General features: G+C 38.7%; 1 non-coding gene across 1 annotated transcript; it reads right to left on the reverse strand.

Moving 5' to 3' along the window:
• Window positions 1-2,999: 2,999 nt before the first annotated feature.
• LOC142441739 (U1 spliceosomal RNA) lies at window positions 3,000-3,161 on the reverse strand. The gene has a single exon (XR_012783088.1). It is a non-coding gene; the product is annotated as a U1 spliceosomal RNA (small nuclear RNA).
• Between the last annotated feature and the right edge of the window lie 11,799 nt (window positions 3,162-14,960).

Consider the following 14,960-nt stretch of genomic DNA (forward strand, 5'->3'; position numbering starts at 1 on the left):
AGGCCAACAAACAGTCCTCGAACTATTAACAGATTTTTTTTGCTTTCTTTTTGTTTTGATTTTCTTCTTTTTTTCTCTTGCAAATTTTGTATGTCAGTGGCTTTTTTGTCTGTCAGCATGTTGCTCCTGTCGATGCCCTGTTCTTATGTGCCACTTGGGTGCTGTCAAAGCCATCTGTATTTGTATGCACATATTACTATATCTGCACGTCCACCTAGATAAGATAGGCTGGGCAATGTGAGAAGAAAATAACGGCCCCGGAAGGACACGAGAGTGTGGGAGGTAGGGGAAAAAGGAGGTGTTGGCCAAACCAGGGACAAGGGAACAACAAGTGGTTCAAAACCAGTGGAGGGAGGGGATGGGAGGACTGGTAGGGAGTCACCAAGGGCAAGGTAACTGAGAGGAATTACTGAAACCAGAATGAAGGCTGAACATGGTAGTGGGACAGCAGAAAAACATAAAGAAATAGATGAAAGGAGTAGGAAGCAAAGGGCATACATAGAAGCCTAAATACAAACATATGTAAATATATTTATGATTATGGGAGAAATAGACCTGTGTGCATACATTTATAGGTTCAGTAGTACGGTAGCAGGTGGATACTGGGACTCCTCACACACACTTCCTCAATACAATAGTACCTTGCCCAGCTAAACGGTCAATCCATGATACCCACCTTCCCAACATGATCACTGAAGACAGACATGTGCATAAGCAAACATGGTGAAGAAAGCTGATAGTACACGGCTATCAAAAATATATAGCATCTGGGGTCTTAAAGGCTTGAAGGCAAACTAGCGGCCATCTAGCTCAGAAGCAACAAAGCCCACAGAGAAGAAGCACATGGCCTAAGTGAATACAAGGTGTTGAACGGACGAGGTAGCAGACACCAAAGAACAAAAACCATCATTGTGTGATCACCTTCCTCACATAAACGCTGAAGACGAATGTGTGCATAAGTACTTGTGGTGAAGAAGGCTGATGGTGCCCAGCTATTGAGAGATATAGCGTCAGGGGACATAAAGGCTTGAAAGTAAACAAGCGGCCATCTAGCCCAATGGAAACAGAACACCAACATGTGTGGTCATGAAGGGGCGAGGGGACCAGGTCTCAAACAACAAAAGTGGGGTGGGGGGTGGGAATCACATCACCGTGAAGGAGGGGAGCACATGATGGGGACCCAATGCCCATCTGTAGACAGCTGGACATCCCTTGCAAAGGGGTAGTGTGGAGGAGACAAGCCACTCAGGGTTCAGTGTAACAACAATGAAACTCAAAACCTTCCTCTAGTTCTTGAACGCTTCCTCCCCCTCAATTATCATGATCCCAATTCTACCTCGCAGACCTGGTTAAACCAGAGGATGCACAGCGGTACAGTAGAGATCTGGAAACACAGGGAATCTGGGACGGATGAACCCCTCAAGACCACCGGGATGGAAGGGGGTATAGAAAGGAAGAACCGATCTCGGAGATCTACAAGCAACCTCCTCTCTGGGGGATGAGCAACAGGAAGTTGGGTGAGGGGAGACGCCAGGCAGTGTAAGATAAGATAAAACAATAATTTATAAACAATTAAGGTTTCATTAGGGAGGGGGAGTGGGGAGGGAGGGAGAGGGAAAAAATGGAAAATGAGCTGATTCTAGGAACCCAAGTAGAAGGTGAATTTTGAGAACGACAAGGGCAATGAATGCATAAGTGTGCTTTACTCAATTGATGTATGTATGGATTGTGATTAGAGTTGTATGAGCCCCAATAAAATGATTTATTTTAAAAAGGCTCTTAAAACCAGGATGGTGATTCTTTATTTCATATATTTTGGACATATTATCAGGAGAGAACAGACCCTATGAAAAGGGTATTGCAGTAGTTACATTATGTCAATTTGAAAGTGTATAAAAGTGTAGAGGTGGATTCCAACCTGTCAATCAAGTCACAGCCTGATGATGCCCCCCTTGGGATACAGCCTTCTTATAAGGAGGAACCGCCCTCTGTCTCTCTGCTTCTATGTCTTCCTGCATGCTGGGACTCTGCCACTGACCCTGAGAGCTACCAGTGCTCTGCCAAGTGTCCACTGACTTTGGGTTCACATTTCCCTGCACCCAACTGCCTGGGGTCTTCCTGCATTCTGCATAATTGCATGAGTCTGAAGAGGGACTTATGGAATTGTATCGGGCTAATGGACTTGACTTGGAATGAGCTGGAGTCCCTTCTCCATATGTAATTACTTCTTCTTATAAAGTTCTTTCTTATACTTAGAAGAGTGTTACTGGATTTGATTTTCTAGACATTCTGGACTAACACAGGATTCATGCTTGGCAAAATAGAAGGCTAGTAAAAAAGAGGAAGATTTCAAGGGGATGGATCAATGCAGTGACTGCAAAAATGGTCTCAAATGTAACAGTTGTGAAGATGGAGCAGGCTGGGCAGGGTTTCATTCTGGGATGGAGCAGGCTGGGCAGGGTTTCATTCTGGGGTGCATGGTATTTCTGTGAGTCAGAACCATCTCAGAGCACCCAACAAAAACAGTAATATATTTGTGAGGAATTTTGTTTTCTTTATATTGAAGTATAATCCAAAATGAAGGCTGTAGTTTTTCCTCTTCATCTATAAATTCCTTCAGCCTTCTTCATTTTCATAAAGTAGGTTTAGGTCATCTGCATATCCTAGATTGCTGTTGAGTCTTCCTCCAGCTCTGGGGTGCTGTTATTCTTCATATTGTTCGGCTTTTCAGAATGGGTCCTTATACCCTTAATACAATATAGAAATTGCTGGATTTATCACGTGCATAGTTATCTTTCTCCTTTAGTTCTAGAATCTAAGTAACATACACTTTATTATTTTGATCATTGGAGGAAAGAAATAGCTGAGTTAAAGTATTTAGTATTAGTGTGCTACTACTGGCTATTTATTGTTATTGGTCTGATATTATATTTCTTTTAAATTTTCTGTGTTCTACTTTAAAAAATAATCATGTTTGGAAAATTAGTTGTTTTTTTTTTCAGGGGAGAGCACGAACGCAGTCCCCACTACCACAAATTATGTAGTGGAGTTGCCATATTTGGGGAAATCACAGGGGTCAGCACATCCGGAGTGCAATGGATAAGCCTCACCCTGGGAAAACCACCTTCGTGATCATGGTATCTTCCCTGTGAGGTAAGTATGAAAAAATTAGTTTTAATATAAGAATAAACGTTATTTTTTCGAAGAAGAAGATTTAAAAAGCAGATAATAATTCAGGACATTTTTAATTTAAAACTTGTGCATATGAAGATAGAGCTTATATATTGTAAAAGGATATGGTAATGTGCAAAGGGGACAGAGCATTAATATTATTAGCATATATGAAAGCTTTGATGTTCCAAAAGAAACTTTTAATTTAAGGGGAAATAGGAAAATTATGCATTTAATATTTTGCTGTTTTAATTCGTTGGAGGATGCCCACATCTAAGAGGGCTGAGGTCATATTGCTCAAATACTTTATTCACTCAATAAACATTTTTAAGGACCTAATGATGTTATGGGAAGAATTATGCCTGCCAACAGAAAAGAGAATATGTTTTTAAGTATTAACTATGAAATGATTGTGAGAATGTTTGGGAAAAGTCATCATCAGTTACATTAACATGAGGAGTAAACTAAAAAATATTAAAACTCGACAGCCATAGAGTCAGTTCTGACTCCTAGTGACCCTACAAATGCAGGTTAAGGTGGATCCAAATTCTGTATGACTAGTGTCCTTATAAATGGAGAGAAGAAACTCAGAGACAAGAACAAATAGAAAGCAATCCATATGACACTGCACCGGAATGGCAAGGGAAACTTGCTGATACTTGAAACTACAAAAGAGTATATGATAGATTATCCCTTGGAAACTCAGATGACATCTAAATAACCAATGGCCTGAACTCATATTTCCAGGCTGAAGATTTGTGAGTTCACAGATTTTATATATATTTATATATTTAATCACTTTATTGGAGGCTCATAAAATCCTATCACAATCCATACATACCTCCATTGTGTCAAGAATATATGTACATTTGTTGCTATCATCATTCTGAAAACATTTGCCTTCTACTTGAGCCCTTAATATCTGCTGCTCATTGTCCCCCTCCCTCCCCACTCCCCCTCACCTCATGAACCTTTCATAATTAATAAATTATTATTATTTTGTCATATATTACACTGGCTGACGTCTTCCCCCACCTTCTTCTCTGCTGTCCATCCCACAGGGAGGAGGCTACATGTAGATTCTTGTAATCAGTTTCCCCTTTCTATCCCACATTCTCTCCACCCTCCAGGCATCACCACTCTCACCACTGGTCCTGAAGGAGTCATCTGTCCTGGATTCCCTGTGTTTCCAGTTGCCCTCTGTACTTATGTACATCCTCTTGTCTAGACAGATTTGTAAGGTAGAATTGGGATCATGATAGTGGTGGGGGAAGGAAACATTTAAGAACTAGAAGAAAGTTATATGTTTCACTGTTGTTTCCCTGCACCCTGACTGGTGCATCTCCTCCCACATCCCTTCATTAAGGGGTGTCCGGTTGGCTGCCACTGGGCTTTGAGTCTCCACTCTGCACTCACCCACATTTTCAATTGTATGATTTTTTTGTTCCTTGATGCTTGATAACTGATCCCTTCGACAGCTTGTGGTCACACAGGCTGGTATGTTTCTTCCATGTGCGCTTTGTTGTTTCTGAGCTAGATGTCCACTTGTTTATCTTTGAGCCTTGAAGATCCCAGATGCTATATCTTTTGATAGCTGGCACCATCAGCTTTCTTCACCGCATTTGCTTATGTTCACGTTTGTCTTCATTGATTGTATCAGGGAGGTGGGCACCCATTGATATGACTTTTAGTTCTTAGATGTCTGATAACTGGCCACTTCTACACCTTGTGGTAAGACAGGCTGGTGTGCTTTCATGTGGGCTTTGATGCTTCTCAGCTAGATGGAGGAGAAAACAGCGGAACCAATGGTTCCGGGGGGACACAGGAGAGGGGGAGGAGGGGGCAAGGAGGTGGTGCTGACCAACCCAGGGACAGGGGAGCAATATGTGATCCAAAATCAGTAGCAAAGAGGGTGTGAGAGGCCTGGTAGGGATTCAGCAAGAGCAAGGTAACCTAGAGAAATTACTGAAATCCAAATGAAGGCTGAGCAAGATAGTGGGACAAGAGGAAAGTAAAAGGAAATAGAGGAAAGGACTAGGTGACAAAGGGTATTTATAGAGATCCAAAGACTGGAATGTACATATGTAAATACATTTATATGAGTGTAGGGAAACAGATCTATGTGCATATATTTATAGGTTAAGTACTAAGGCAGCAGATGGACATTGAGCCTCCACTCAAGCACTTACTCAATTCAAGAACATTTTGTTCTATTAAATTGGCATTCCAGGATGTACACCTTCCTGATACGATTGCTGAAGAAAAATGTGTGCATAAGCAAATGTGGTGAAGAAAGCTGATGGTTCCAGACTATCAAAAGATATAGCGTCTGGGGTTTTAAAGGCTTGAAGATAAACAAGTGACCATCTAGCTGAGAAGCATCAAAGCCCACATGGAAGAAGCTCACCAGCTTGGCTCACCATGAGGTGTAGAAGGGACCAGTTTTTAGATATCGAAGAACTAAAAATCACATCAGTGGGTGCCTACCTTCCTGATATGATCACTGAAGACAAACGTGTGCATAAGCCAATGTGGTGAAGAAAGCTGATGGCGCCCGGCTATCAAAAGATATAGCATCTGGGGTCTTGAGAGATTGGGGATAGATTTTATATTTTTAAGATAATCCATTTTGTAATATTTAGTTAGCAGGCCTAGGAAACGAATCCGAGTAGGATGGGAAGAGAGTAGATGGAGATGGGGAAATGAAATGGTTAAAAGTAATGCCTATGGTCTTCTTCCCTTTTTTGTTACTATTAAAACAAAATCATTGTATTGGGGGCTCTTACAGCGCTTTAAAAATCATTTTATTGGGGTCTCATCCAACTCTTATCACAATCCACACCTACATCAATTGTATAAAGCACATTTGTACATTTGTTACTTTCATCATTCTCAAAACATTTGCTCTCCACGTAAGCCCCTGGCATCAGCCCCCCATTCTCCCCCTCCCTCATCTGTCCCCCTCCCTCATGAACCCTTGATATAAATTTTTTTGTCACATCTTACACTGTCTGATGTCTCCTTTTATCCACTTTTCGGGTGTCTGACTCCCAGGAAGGAGGTTACATGTAGATCTTTGTAATTGGTTCCTCCTTTCTACCCCACCCTCCCTCCACCCTCCCGGTATCATCACTCTCACCACTGGTCCAAAAGGGATCATCCATCCTGGATTCCCTGTGTTTCCAGTTCCTATGTGTATCAGTGTACATCTTCTGGTTTAGCCAGATTTGTAAGGTAGAATTGGGATCATGATAGTGGGGTAAGGGTGGGGGAGGGGAGGAAGCATTTAGGAAATAGAGGAAAGTTGTATGTTTCATCATTCATACACTACACCCTATCTGCCTCATCTCCTACCTGTGACCCTTCTGTAAGGGGATGTCCAGTTGCCTACAGATGGGCTTTGGGTGCCCACTCCTCACTCCCCCTCATTAACAGTGATATGATCTTTTGTTTTTTGATGCCTGATACCTTATCCCTTTAACACCTCATGATCACACAGGCTGGTGTGCTTCTTCCATGTGGGCTTTGTTGCTGCTGAGCTAGATGGCTGCTTATTTACCTTCAAACCTTTAAGACCCCAGACGCTATATCTTTTGATAGCTGGGCACAATGGTCTTTCTTCACCACATTTGCGTATGCACCCTTTTTCTTCAGCAATCATATTGGGGAGGTAAGAACACAATAATATGATTCTTTTGTTCTTTGATACATGATAACTGATCCCTTCGGCACCTCGTGATCGCACAGGCTGGTGTGCTTCCTCCATGTAGGCTTTGTTGCTTCTGAGCTAGATGGCCCCTTGTTTATCCTCAAGCCTTTAAGACCCCACATGCTATATCTTTTGATAGCTGGGCACCATCTGCTTTCTTAACCACATTTGCATTTTCACCCTTTTGCTTTAGGGATTGTTTCAGGAAGGTGAGCATCATGGAATGTCAGTTTAATTGAACACAGTATTCTTTCATTGAAGGAGTACTTGAGTGGAGTCCCAATATCCATATGCTACTTTAATACTAAACCTATAAATAGAGGCACATAAATCTATTTCCCCATACTTGTATATAAATATATTTACATATATATTTGCCTTTATTTAGAGCTCTATAAATTCCCTTTGCTTCCTAGCTTTCTCCTCTATTTCCTTTTACTTTCCTCTTGTCCTACTCTCATGTTCAGCCTTAATTTGGGTTTCAGTAATTCCTCATAGTTACATTGCCCTTGATCACGCCCTACCAGACCTTCTATACCCTCCTCACCACCAATTTGGATCACTTGTTGCCTATGGCCTTCTTAAATATACTAATAAATGTTAAGAGTATACACGGTTACTCATGCCTGCTTTCATTCATGAACTAAAATAATATCCATTTATCAGCTATATTATGGCAGACAATCTTTCAACCCTTTGATATAAAGCTATGAATTGAACAAAAATCAAAACAAAATCTGCCTTCTCAGAGATTCCCCTGTATTGGTGGAAGATAAGCAACAAATATAATAATTACACTAGTTATATACATACATGGAACATCAAAGAGATTATGGAAAGTTTACATTATTTTTCTATTCCCCTTTTCACAAGCTTATTGAATTCCTCTATACATGGTGATGTGTTCTTTACAGAAAAAAAACTTAAAGTAGGAGTCATGGTAGATAAAGCTGGTTTGAGTTGGTGAAGGGATGTCTTCTGGATAAACAGAAATTTCAATAAAAAGTGAATGACAGGTATCAGTTAATTATTTGCTAATTTGTGTGTCAGTAATTGGAAGGAAACAAAAACAAAACCATTTTGCTGGAAGCATTTCTTATATCCTTTGGGGAAATGCTGCAAAACTTATTCCAGCGTTAGAGTGAAGAGAGTGGAAAGGAGGTTTAAACAAAAAGAGTTACGATAAGAGGGAAAGAAAAGGCAATGTGCACTGAGAAAGAGAGACCAGTGATGTGGAAACTAAAGAGGAAAATGTGTGTCATGGAAAGCAAGTGAAGAAAATATTTGGAAATGAGGCAAAATCTATTGAATGTTATTCTGTGGACAAATCAGGCCATTTGAATGGGAATTTGCCTTGACTTTTTTTCCCCTATTTTTTTAACAAATATTTTATTTCCTTTAATGTAAGTGTTTAAAACAAAAATTGACTCCTATTTAACCCTTTTTATATGAATTTGCACATGATCTTGGGTATAGTTTTTGCACCGTGTCAGTACTCACATTATTTCTATTCTGCTTATTCTATTTCCGTTTCTCTAGCTTCCCGGGCATTGCTTAGTTGGTGGCTGAAGGGAATACATTCCTTATAAAGGATACTATTTATGCCATAAGTCATTCTATTGTTTGGCTGAAATATGATATTCAGGAGTCTTTGGTTCCAAATTGAAATGATATCTTAGATTGATAGGCTCAAGGGGCTGCTCTAGTCTCTGAGTTCAATAAGTCTGGCCTTATTTTAAGAAATATTGTTTGGTCTGTACTATTTTTGATTGATCTCAGTATAATGTCTAGATGCATCCACTTTATTATTTACAGACTCATTATTCTTTTATATTGCATACTATTGCATTGTGTGTGTGTACCAAATTTATTTATCTATTCATCACTTAATGGGCACGGAGGTTTTTTTTTCTTTTTACTATTACTTATAATGATGCAATAATCAGATTAATTATATGACAATTGTGGCATCAGGATTGCAGGAAGGCTTATTAACAATCTGTGATATGCAGAAGCCAGACTTTGCTTGCTCAAAGTGAAGAGGAAATGAAGCACTTGCTGATGAACATCAAGATTTTCAGCCTTCATTATGGATTTTAACTCAATGTAATGAAAATGAAAACCATCACAGGTAGACCAATAGATAGCATCAAAATAAATGGAGGGAAAAACCCGCATATATCAAGGATTTCATCTTTTTTGGATCTACAACCAAGGCTTTTGAAAGCCAATAAATCAAATTGTGCGTTGCCTTGGTCAAATCTGCTGCACATGACTTCTTTAACATTTTGAAAAGCAAGGATGTTGTTTGAAGACTAAGGCGTGTGCCAAAGCCATAGTATTTTGATTTCCCTCTATGATGTAAAAATGTGACCTTGAATCAAGAAGATGAAGAAGAACAGATGCTGGTGAGGAATATTGAAACCATCACGGACTGCCAGAGGACACTTGTTGAAAGAAGAGCAACAAGAGCGTTCCTTAGAGGTATTTCATCTAAAATAGTTTGGAAATGTTTTCAGGAGAGACCAGTGCCCGGAGCGGACATCATTATTGATAGAACAAAGAGCAGTGAAAATGAGGAAGGCCCTCAACAAGATGGATTGGCACAATGGCTGCAACAATGTGCTGAGACATAAGGACAACTGTGGGGCTGGCACGGGGCTGGACAGTGTTTCCCTCCGGTGTACAGAGTCCAAAAAGACTCAATGGCACCTACCAACACATGTAATAAGCATGACTCTACATCTATCTATCCTTGTCACTGCTTTTATCTTTTTAGAATACATATGTAGGAGGGGGATTGCTAGATCATAAAGTATGTCTATTTTTGTTTAGGAAGTACCAGACTCTTTCCACAGTAAGTGTAATATTTTATACTCCCACCAACAGTGTATGAGAGTTCCAATCTTTCCAAGCCTCAGAAATATTTTTGTTTTCTCTTTTTATCATATCATCTCCTTTCTTTAATTCGTTCTTTCTTTCTTGTAGTGATGTTTATGTCATTTTAGCCATGACATGCAGAAAAGTCTGCAGTTCAAACTCCGAAGTGGTCCCTGGGAAGAAGATGACCCTATCTACTCTCATTAAGATTTATTGCCTAGGATAGTCTGTAAAGGGTCATTATAAGTCTAAATCGACCCAATAGCAGTAGGTTTGTTTTGTGTTGTTGGTTAATTTTTAATAGCCAATTTTCCTTAATTTCTCCTCCTTTGTTGATTAGCCACTGAGATTTCCTTTTGGTGTGTGCCTATTTAAGTCCTAGAAGCATGACGGATGATGTGCTCTGCGGATGTCTATGAATTGGTGTTAGTTGAATTCCTTATTTACTTCTCTTATTTTAATATTCTCTATTTTTCCTGAAGGAGGTCTGTGGCATAGTAGGTTGTGAATTATGCTGTTAAACAGAAAGTCAGTGGTTTGCAACTTCCAGCTCCTCCTAGAGAACGATGAACGATTTCTCCTGTAAATTGTTAAGACCTTGAAAACTCACATAGGAAAGTTCTTCTGCCCTCTGACTGATAGGGTTGCTTTGAATCAGAACTGATCCAACGTCAGTGAAAGTTGTTGCATCATTGTTGAAATTCTTGGTAGCTCACTTTCTATTGTCAAAAGTGGTTCAGTAAAGCATCCTCGTATTATTGTGGAAGTTTCCATGTCTCTTTTCATGGATTTATATTTTATGGATGCAGTTTGTTTTATTTGTTTGGACTTTTGGCATTAGGTACATAAAGTTATTATTGTTGAATCTTCTTGCTGGATTGACCCTTACAGAGATAAAATACCAATTTTTATTTTTTATAGTGTAATTTGCTTATATTTATCTGAAATAAGAACTGTCACTCAAGTTCTCTTTTGGATACTATTTTTGTTTGTTTGTTTTTCAGTATATTTTCCCATTCTTATATATTTACCTTATGGCTTTGTGTCTAAGGTGTGCTTCTCATGGACATGTTTTATTTTTTCCCCCTTTTAAACAATTCATCCTGACACTCTTTGCCCCTTGATTAGTGCATTTACTTATTTACATTCCATATAATTAACAATAGGTGTGTATTCACCGTGCTGTTTTGTGTGTGTGTCTGAGTGCACCGTTAGCAGTTGCTTGGTCCCACTTAACCTTCTTTGTTGCACTCTTTTTGTCATGTACTTATCTTTGTCTACCATGAACAAATGTGTGTGTGTGTGTGTTTATTGTGTTAAGCTGGGTTTTCTAGAGGAATAAAACCAATTACACTCATATATGTATAAAACTAACTGCCATTGAGTCAATTCAGACTCACAGCTGCCCTATAGAACTGTCCCTGTGGGTTTCTGAGACTGCTGAAAACCCTCTCTCCTCTGGAGTAGCTGCTGAGTTCAAACTGGTAACCTTGGGGTTTGCAGCCAACACAGAACCACTATTCCACCAAGGACATACATGTATAAGAAAGGAATTGACATCAAGAAGTGGCCCATCTAATTGCAGAGCGGCAGGCCCAGTCCAGCCCAAGCCCATGAGTTACATCCTCAGCTGTATGTTGTTCCTGACTCAATGGCTGCCTGGTGCTGAGGATTCAGAGTTGGGTGGATTCAAGAAAGGAACATGGCAGTCACATACAGCTCCCAGGGCAGGCAGGCCCAGAGATGGGATGTGGCCAGTGCACAGTGGTTCCACACAATAGATACCTAAATTTTGGTGATTTCCTTGAACCGGTGGTTACAATGGTATTTATAATCAGGGTTCTCTCTTAGGTGGGTGGCTGAGCTCAATGTGGCTGAGCTCAATGTGGATACAAATTTATATTCCTTACTCTTTTTTTTTAACAGTCATCTATTCAACAGCATATTCTAAGCACCCAAAGTAATGTTGATTTTGTCCATGGTTATAAAAACTTAGAACAATTCGTGTAATGTGTATTTATTAATTTCATAAAACTCATTATACTTTTGATGAAATACTGCATTTTATCCCCTTATGTGTGTTACTTCATTAAATAAACAGACGTCAAAAAAAAGGGTCAAACAACAGGGTGACATGCTGTCATTCTTCCAGCGTGATGTCATATCCTCAACTCTCAGGGGCTATCATGAGTGAATTATGTAATTTCAGAAAGTGTTCGAAGAGCTAAAAAATATATTATCTGAACAATTTGTGTAAGTTCAGCAGCAGTGGAAGGGTTTTTCAAAGATTAACCTATGATCAGAGAACAGAAGTAGACTGTTTCTAATATATCGAACACAATGATTATTGTCTAATTGATTTCCTTCAAAAGGGTCGGGATGCTACTCCTACAGTGAAAAGACGGTTATGGGTAAGTCACACAGCCTATGGTGTTGGAATAAAAGTGAAAATATTGTAAGTGAGGAGGCCAATGAGGAAGCAATAGAGAAATACCTTGAACTGTTTTATTGTTTTTCAGGTGACATTTTTCATTAATATTTTAAAACTCATATTACATAATTAACTGAGGAATTTAATCTGGTAAGAGGAAAAAATCAAGGCATGATAGTAGTGATGGACAGGAAAAGTTATTTTAATTGATTTTTTTTTAAAGGCAGCATGACATGAAACTGGGCTTTTCTACCAAGCAAAAAAAGCCAATTCCTTTTTACACTTTGGGAATGAAATATTAAAGAAGGTGGCAATCACCAACTCAAATATAACAAAAAGTCACTGACTTCAGTTATTTATTTTTTCATTAAACTGATAGAATGTCTATAATAACAATACAACCACTAAACAACAAAGTGAAAGGCAAACTAGAATAGAGCTAACTTTTCATTGACAGCAATAAATCTAGCAAAAAGAAATAAAGACCGACTTTCAATATTTTGTACTTAGAATTTCTAAGATGTTAGTTACAACATTTTAGGAGGAAATGTGTTAAGATGACAGTGTATTTTGTAAAGATATTTAGAACTAATGCTTTGGCTGCGTTGTTATTTAAAGAAACAGTATATAGTGGAATCTAGCGAAACAAATGAAATGTGTGAATATGCATTTTAGTTGGAAGAAAGTGTGAAAGTAGTGAGGGAAAATATATTCAGGTAGGTTGTAAGTTGCATGAATCATTGGTGAGAGGATAAAGAAACTATATTCATTGGAAGTTAGGAATCAAGTATTTATTTGACAGACTGGCCCACATAAATAAGCTTCATTTGCTCCCAAGGTTTAGATTCTGATTCGTAGAGACTACAACAGGAGCCAAGCTGTCTCGTCTGTGCCACCTCACAATTCCTGCTACGTTTGAGCTCCTTGTTACAGTCTCTTCTTGCAGAAGGTCTTCTTCATTTTTGCTGACTTATATATTTTTTGCTGATTTAATTATATTTTCAAGCATGATGTCCTTCTCCTGCTTCTGGGTCTTCTTGATAACATGTTCTAAATAGGTGAGACACAAAAACCTCTTCACCCTCTCTTCCAAAGAAGAGTCTAACTACTGTTTTTGCAAGACAGATTTATTTGTTCTTCATGGCAATTAAAAATGTCATGCTTTATATATAATATGAATAGTCAAAAACACAAAGTGTTAGACTGGGTTGTCTAGAGAAACAAATCCAATGATACTCATGTATACATATGAGTTTCATATATATATGAAACTGCTTTAAATTAATACGTAATTATATATCAAGAAGTTATCTCAGCCCAGTCCAACTCTTGTCCATAAGCCTGATGCTAATCTATAAGTTCCTCTTCAGACTCACATAGCTGTAGGCCAGTGACTCAGAAAAGTGAAGCACAAAGCAAGAGGTTCTCAGGCTGGTGGATGCAGAATCACGTGGATCCAAGATAGGTGGGAACACAGTAGGGCACTGACAGTTGTCCGGTTTGGGCATCCCACATGAGGCCACCCCCAGAGGCATCAACAGAATTCTGGTAAAGTCTCAGTGAGGAGGAGGGTGAAGTAGCAGAGAGAGATCTCTGTTGGTCTTGCTCTTATACAAAAGGTTTATGATATTAAGGAAATGTCATGAGACAGAGACTTCATTGACAGGTTTAACTCCACCCCTAACCAGGAGAGTCCAGTTGACATATGCCTAACCATTAAACACACATATATATTTATGTAAGCAACTATATAGTAGAAAGGAACAGCCTGATATGTATTGTATGACTGAGAAAAAAACATAATCCTATAATAAAATATTTTGCAGCTATTGAAATGTTTGAGACTGCTCTACATGCACTGACACAGAATTATTTTAATGTTATACCTTTAACTGGAGAGAAAATTATGCATGTAGGAGAATATTACTTTTGTAACAAGGTCATATTTGCATGTGAATGTTTCTTAAAGGATAAATACAATGATATAAGAAGTTATGGATAGAAAATAGGGAGTAGGAAATAGAATAGGAGATATATGTTGAAACTATTTTAGGTGATTTTTGAAAATTATATATAATTATCTACTTAGAGTTAATGTTCAGAGTAGGGTTATATTAAAGAAAATTTATAAAACCTGTTGTTATTTAGTTGATTCCAATTTACGATGACCATATAGATGACTGAGTCAAACTGTTCAGTAGCCTTTTCTGAGCTTTAATCTTTTCTGGGGACAGATTGCCAGACTGTCAGTGGATTGACTTCCTGTCAACTTTTAAGTTAGTAGTTCAGAACAAATTCGGCACCACCCAAGATATATAAATTGAAAGTCCTATGATACTTGCTGAGGAATCCATTGTAATAATAGAATATAATACTTATTGCCTGCTAGAGATTCTGCAAAAAGGCTTGAAATATTTTCATTTATTTCGGATAAAAGAGTTCTATGTATATTTTTTCTTTCTCCTCTCATGAAGATAACCAACATATTTAAAGTAAGCAATGCAAGCCCACTTAACCATTCTGAGTTTAGTATGTTCAATGGGCTCCTTCACATGGTAAAACTTCTACTTAGCTGACAATACAGCTTTTATAAAAAATAGCAAAACCAAAGCAAAACAAGCACATAAAACAAAGCAAAGAACAATTCCAAGTGGCGTAGCTCCATGGACAGGTCATTATGTTGTTAGGTCACACTTGTCCCTTTGGGCACCACATTGAAGAACTTCACCTCGACTCTCCGCTGCCTTGTTGTTGGCCCCCAACAACAGT

The sequence above is a fragment of the Tenrec ecaudatus genome, chromosome 2 (assembly GCF_050624435.1).
Source record: "Tenrec ecaudatus isolate mTenEca1 chromosome 2, mTenEca1.hap1, whole genome shotgun sequence".
NCBI lineage: Eukaryota > Metazoa > Chordata > Mammalia > Afrosoricida > Tenrecidae > Tenrec > Tenrec ecaudatus.